The sequence below is a fragment of the Perca flavescens genome, chromosome 3 (assembly GCF_004354835.1).
Source record: "Perca flavescens isolate YP-PL-M2 chromosome 3, PFLA_1.0, whole genome shotgun sequence".
Taxonomy (NCBI): Eukaryota; Metazoa; Chordata; class Actinopteri; order Perciformes; family Percidae; genus Perca; species Perca flavescens.
In genome coordinates this window covers 40,280,030-40,287,401 of record NC_041333.1, presented here as the reverse complement: position 1 = coordinate 40,287,401, position 7,372 = coordinate 40,280,030, and positions in this window count along the sequence as shown.

Here is a 7,372-nt window from a genome sequence, read left to right as displayed (position 1 = left end):
AATCCACAAAACACATGTAGACCGGTTGGGCATACTCCCAGGCTCCCTCCAGGATCCTTGCGAGAGTGAAGAGCTGGTCCGTTGTTCCACGACCAGGACGGAATCCGCATTGTTCCTCCCCAACCCGAGGTTCGACTATCGGCCGAACCCTCCTTTCCAGCACCTTGGAGTAGACTTTACCAGGGAGGCTGAGAAGTGTGATACCCCTATAATTGGCACACACCCTCTGGTCCCCCTTTTAAAAAGAGGAACCACCACCCCAGTCTGCCACTCCTTTGGCACCGTCCCAGACTTCACGCAATGTTGAAGAGGCGTGTCAACCAGGACAACCCCTCCACACCCAGAGCCTTGAGCATTTCTGGACGGATCTCATCAATCCCCGGGCTTTGCCACTGTAGTTGTTTGACTACATCAGTGACTTCCGCCTGGGAAATCGACGACAATCCCCGTTATCCTCCAGCTCTGCCTCTAACATAGAGGGCGTATTAGTCGGATTCAGGAGTTCCTCAAAGTGCTCCCTCCACCGCCCCTATTACCTCCTCAGTGGAGGTCAACAGTGTCCCATCCTTACTGTACACAGCTTGGATGGTTCCCCCCTTCCCCCTCCTGAGGTGGCGAACAGTTTTCCAGAAACACTTTGGTGCCGACCGAAAGTCCTTCTCCATGTCTTCTCCAAACTTCTCCCACACCCGCTGCTTTGCCTCTTTCACGGCAGAGGCTGCAGCCCTTCGGGCCCTTCGGTGCCCTGCAACTGCCTCCGAGTCCTCCGAGATAACATATCCCGGAAGGACTCCTTCTTCAGTCGGACGGCTTCCCTGACCACCGGTGTCCACCACGGTGTTCGTGGGTTACCGCCCCTTGAGGCACCTAAGATCCTAAGACCACAGCTCCTCGCCGCAGCTTCAGCAATGGAAACTTTGAACATTGTCCACTCGGGTTCAATGCCCCCAGCCTCCACAGGGATGCACGAAAAGCTCCGCCGGAGGTGTGAGTTGAAAGTCTGTCGGACAGGGCCTCCTCCAGACGTTCCCAATTTACCCGCACTACACGTTTGGGCTTACCAGGTCTGTCCAGAGTCTTCCCCACCCCTGACCCAACTCACCACCAGATGGTGATCGGTTGACAGCTCTGCCCCTCTCTTCACCCGAGTGTCCAAAACATACGGCCTCAGATCAGATGAAACGATTATGAAATCGATCATTGACCTCGGCCTAGGGTGCTCTGGTACCAGGTACACTTATGAGCATCCCTATGTTCGAACATGGTGTTCGTTATAGACAATCCATGACTAGCACAGAAGTCCAACAACAAACAACCACTCTGGTTTAGATCAGGAGGCCGTTCCTCCCAATCACGCCTCTCCAGGTGTCTCCATCATTGCCCACGTGTGCGTTGAAGTCCCCCAGCAGAACAATGGAGTCCCCCACTGGAGCCCCATGCAGGACTCCAGTCAAGGTCTCCAAGAAGGCCGAATACTCCGAACTCCTGTTTGGTGCATATGCACAAACAACAGTCAGAGTTTTCCCCCCCACAACCCGCAGGCGTAGGGAGGCGACCCTCTCGTCCACCGGGGTAAACTCCAACACAGCGGCGCTCAGCCGGGGGCTTGTGAGTATCCCCACACCCGCCCGGCGCCTCACACCCTGGGCAACTCCGGAGAAGAAAAGAGTCCAACCCCTATCCAGGAGTATGGTTCCAGAACCGAGACTGTGCGTAGAGGTAAGCCCCACCAGATCTAACCGGTAGCGCTCCACCTCCCGCACCAGTTCCGGCTCCTTCCCCCACAGAGAGGTGACGTTCCACGTCCCCAGAGCCAGCGTCTGCCGCCCGGGTCTGGTCCGTCGAGGCCCCTGACCTTCACTGCCACCCATGTGGCATCGCACCCGACCCCAACGGTTCCTCCCACAGGTGGTGGGCCCATGGGCTGGAGAGATGGGAGCCACGTAGCTTGTTCGGGCTGTGCCCGGCCGGGCTCCGTGGCAAACCCGGCCACCAGGCGCTCGCCGACGAGCCCGCCGTCTGGGCCTGGCTCCAGACGGGGGCCCCGGGCTTCCTCCGGGCAGGGTCACTCCATCTCTACCTTGCTTCTTCATTGGGGTTTTTGAACCATTCTTTGTCTGGCCCCTCACCTGAGACCACTTTGCCTTGGGAGACCCTACCAGGAGCACAAAGCTCCAGACAACACAGCCCTCAGGTTCACAGAGACACACAAACCTCTCCACCACGATAAGGTGATGGTTCACGGAGAAGTTGCCAAATTGTTTTGTCAAATGTTTTTGAGTGTCGCGTAACTACAGTTTGAAAAACCTTTTTCTGTGTTTATTGTTTGGCACACAACCACGTGGGCCTAAATTGATATGCTGGCCTGCTCAAAGTCCTGCATATTGTTTTAGAATTTTGCAGATTTCCCGAGTTAGAAATTTCCCCCCAGAAGAAGAAGAGAGTATTCAGGCTGTGAAACAAGTTGCTGTAAAACATGTTATTATTGTTTTGCTTGATTTGCTAAATTCTACGATGGCTAAGGACCTCTTTTGCGGACTTTTGTAGGGCTTCATGCCAACAACAATGCGACAAATAGTGACAAAAATGTCTGAGAAAGACACAAAAAGTTGGTAGAGACAACAGAAATTATAAAAAAGCTACAAAAAAGTAATTACAAAAAGTTACGACATGCAGTAATACAGCCAGAGATATTTGACTTTTTCAATGAAACAAAAGCATGTGAATAAACTAAACATGTCTCGCCCTTAATTTAATTCTCTTTACAGCTCCATTTTGTAATGTTTTGAGTTGATTCTTAGCAACAAAAAAAACCTTAGTTCTTTAACAAATATGAGTTAATTCCTGTGTAATTACTTCCACCAGCTAATCAAGTATTCTCGTACGCGTATAATCTGACATTCAGAATAATTCAGAATACATACGAGAGAGTCGTATGTATTCTGCCACGTTGCGCCTCCATCTTTAAAATACATTAGACAAAGAGGGACATATACCTCCATCTTTATAATACATTAACCAAAGAGGGACATACCTCCAACTTTAAAATACATTAGCCAAAGATATACCTCGCATTTCTCCCTCTTACGATCATTGGCACCGTGACGAATGCCAGGGGAAGATTACTCGCCAGGGAAGCGAAAAAGAGAATTAAACTGACAACTCAACAGGCAAAGCAATGAGACCAAAGTTAATATTGGAGTGGCTAGAAGAGCTGTGTGTAAACGATGGAGATACTAAGAGCTAATTTGGGGTTTGGCCACCGTAGGAGGAATGGCTAGAAAAGTTATATTCAGTTGGTTGTCATAAATAATTTCACCTAGACGGGAGAAATTCTTACACAATGTAGGTTTAAGTATCTTCTCCCTTAGAGAAAGTGTGTTTGACACTCCTCCTTAGAAGAGACTATGACTGCATCTTACCGTTGTCAATGGTGCTCTTTGGGTAAACAGTGATCTCTGCACTGGGATCTCTGGGTAAGGAGTGTTTGCCGTGGTTCAGACAGTTAACCAGGAGACACTGTTGTGCGCCGCTGATCCGTTTGGTGACCACCGCCATGTGGCAGTCTGTCTCTGCAAAACAATCCTGCCAGCAGCTCTGGTCGTCTTTGCTCTCCGCCGGCCGGATCAGATTGTAGATCCTGGAGACGAGGCACTGCGCTGGCTCGGGGACAACGGTCTCCTGGAGAGACTTTGAATGCATCTTACCGTTGTGTGCCGGGCCGGGCCGGCCCAGGAAACCCACCGCCAGCTCCAGCAGACAGAACCCAAACAGACTGCTCACAAACATGGCTTCCCATCTGAAAACCTTCAGCTCTGAATAAAGGTTAAAGTGAATAAAGGACGGTGACGATAACTCCCAGGTGTGTGCTGGGTTTGTGTAACATGAGTGTTGTACCTGAGCCCTCCTCTTTGTAACACACCTGTAACCACGACTGTCATCCAACATTGCTGTCATACCAGAAGGGAAGTTGTTCCCTTTGTTTCACCCTACAGCTTATAATTAAACTATAATTAAACTATTCCTTGTTCCTGTAAAGGTCGCCCAACCTGAATTTTGATTAATGAAACAAGTTGCCAACAAGACGTTAACAATGGTGACATTTAAAGTTCCATTGTGTAAGAATTTCTCCCATGGTGAGATTGTATATGACAACCAACTAAATATTAGGCTATGTTGAGACCGAAACGATCTGAGGAGAAAACCTAAAAGTGGCGTTGCTTTCTCACTTCTTATTCCGCGTTTAGACGAGCGTCATGGGGGGGAAATCTGTGTGCGTATGGTGACGCAAAAGTTTGTGAAATGTGATCCACCAAGTCTGGGCGCCTGCGTAGATCCTTCCTTCTACTTCTCTCCCTCTCTCTACTCCTCTCTCTAGTAGTGCGAAGCAAACAACAAAAGCTGACAATTTTGTCTGGACAGACGAGGAAGTGGAGTTATTGCTCCAAACAACACATACACACACACACACACACATACACACACACACACACACACAAACACACGGCAGACACAGACACACTACTACTACTACTGCTGTCTCTGTACATACTACTCTCTACTGTTGTCTCTCTACATACTACTCTCTACTGCTGTCTCTCTACATACTACTCTCTACTGTTGTCTCTCTACATACTACTCTCTACTGCTGTCTCTGTACATACTACACTCTACTCTTGTCTCTACATACTACTCTCTCAATGATTTAATCATGCATGTCTTCTAGACTTTTCCAGAAGTTATCAGACCGATAGGGATCAAATTCTGATAGTGAAACGAGTCATTTCAAATGGGTTGTGACACTCAAAAAAATATGTCTCCATTAATTTACAGACCTTTCTTTCTCCCTGTAAGTCTGTGGGTAAAAGTCTTTTGGGTCAGAGGACATCACGTGATGGACGCGGAACTTGTAGTTCCCCGGTTTGGACGCTATGTTCAAAAGAACAATGAGCTGTTTATTCACAAAATGATTAGTCTGGATCGACGACAGTTCAGGTACGCATTCTACCGGATGTCCCACCGTTCGTTTCGGAAAACAACAAAAAACTGACTTCTGCTTGTTTTTTGGACCTCGCCCTTTGACTTGTTTTGGACACTGTTGGAATAAACCCATTTGTGAACTTTTACTCTGTCTGGAGTAGAGATGTTCCGATACTGGTATTGGCTACGATACTGCCTAAAACGCTGGTATTGGTATCGGGAAGTACTGGAGTTTATGCACCGTTCCGATACCACATAATGAAGCCCTAAAGAAAATCTACATTAAAGTAGTTTATTTATGTTCTTTTTCCATTATAACTGACTGTCAAACTGGATAATAAAAGAAAGCTCTGAGGCGTTCATTGTTTGTGTTTGTTCATGTTTCACAAGGAGTTTAACCTGAGCCAGACCAACAACAATGATAGAAATAATATCACATCCATGCAGGTAGTATAAAATTGTATAAACAAAGTAAAATATATGACACACTGGTATCGGATCGATACTCGGTATCGGCCGATACACAAGTTCAGGTATCAGAATCGCTATTGGGAAGCAAAAAATGGTATCGGGCCATCTCTACTCTGGAGTGATGCATTTGAGTCCATACTGCTACGCTGAAAACATGTGCCCATGCTTTGCTAACAGTGCAGCAGAACCACGGGTTATTTAATTATAATTAGCGTTGCCGTGCCCCCCCATTATAACAGTTTCAAAACCAATGCTTTAACTACATTAGGCAGCTATACATTATTATTAAATGATCTGTTACCTTTTACATCACCACAGAGACTTTCACACTCCTTCACGGTCCTAAAGATGTTCCCGTTGGACCCCCTGCCTCTGAAGTGAAATCCCTCACAGCTCCCACTCGACACGTTGTAGAAGTAGAAGTTGGGAGGGCTGTCTTTAGGCTTGCCTGTAGTGTCAGCGTTGGTGCTGGTGACATTGTAGGGGCCAAAGGGAAGATAGCCCATGTGGGGGGTTTGACCATACTCCACAGGCTGATAACAAAGGACTGGATGGAAAAAGATGGATGAAAAAAATAAAAGTTTTATCAACTGACAGAAAGGTCTTTAGTTCCCTCTATGATGGACTCAAACACAGTAAAAAGGAAACTTGGGAATCTCAATCACAACTCAAAGGCTGATGTGACATTCATTGTCAAGTACAAAATATACTTCCTCCATGGTATATTTTGTACTTGCTTTCAAACAGACCGCTCACAAACATGGCTTCCCGTCTGAAAACCTTCAGCTCTGAATAAAGGTTAAAGTGAATAAAGGACGGTGACGATAACTCCCAGGTGTGTGCTGGGTTTGTGTTCCTGTAAAATGAGAGTTGTACCTGAGCCCTCCTCTTTGTAACACACCTGTAACCACAACTGCCATCCAACATTGCTGTCATACCAGAAGGGAAGTTGTTCCCTTTGTTTCACCCTACAGGTTATAATTAAACTATAATTAAACCCTTCCTTGTTCCTGTAAAGGTCGCCCAACCTGAATTTTGATTAATGAAACAAGTTGCCAACAAGACGTTAACAATGGTGACATTTATCCACAATTTATCCATTGTGTAAGAATTTCTCCCATCTAGTGGTGAGATTGTAGATGACAAGCAACTAAATTTTAGGCTATGTTGAGACCGAAACGATCTGAAGAGAAAACCTAAAAGTGGCGTTGCTTTCTCACTTCTTATTCCGCGTTTAGACGAGCGTCATTGGGGGGAAATCTGTGTGCGTATGGTGACGCAAAAGTTTGTGAAATGTGATCCACCAAGTCTGGGCGCCTGCGTAGATCCTTCCTTCTACTTCTCTCCCTCTCTCTACTCCTCTCTCTAGTAGCGCGAAGCGAACAACAAAAGCTGACAATTTTGTCTGGACAGACGAGGAAGTGGAGTTATTGCTCCAAACAACACACACACACACACACACACACACACACACACACACACACACACACACACACGCACAGCAGACACAGACACACTACTACTACTGTTGTCTCTCTACATACTACTCTCTACTGCTGTCTCTCTATATACTACTCTCTACTGCTGTCTCTCTATATACTACTCTCTACTGCTGTCTCTCTATATACTACTCTCTACTGCTGTCTCTCTACATACTACTCTCTACTGCTGTCTCTCTACACACTACTCTCTACTGCTGTCTCTCTACACACTACTCTCTACTGCTGTCTCTCTACATACTACTCTCTACTGCTGTCTCTCTATATACTACTCTCTACTGATGTCTCTCTACATACTACTCTCTACAGATGTCTCTCTACATACTACTCTCTACTGTTGTCTCTCTACATACTACTCTCTACTGTTGTCTCTCTACATACTACTCTCTACTGTTGTCTCTCTACATACTACTCTCTACTGC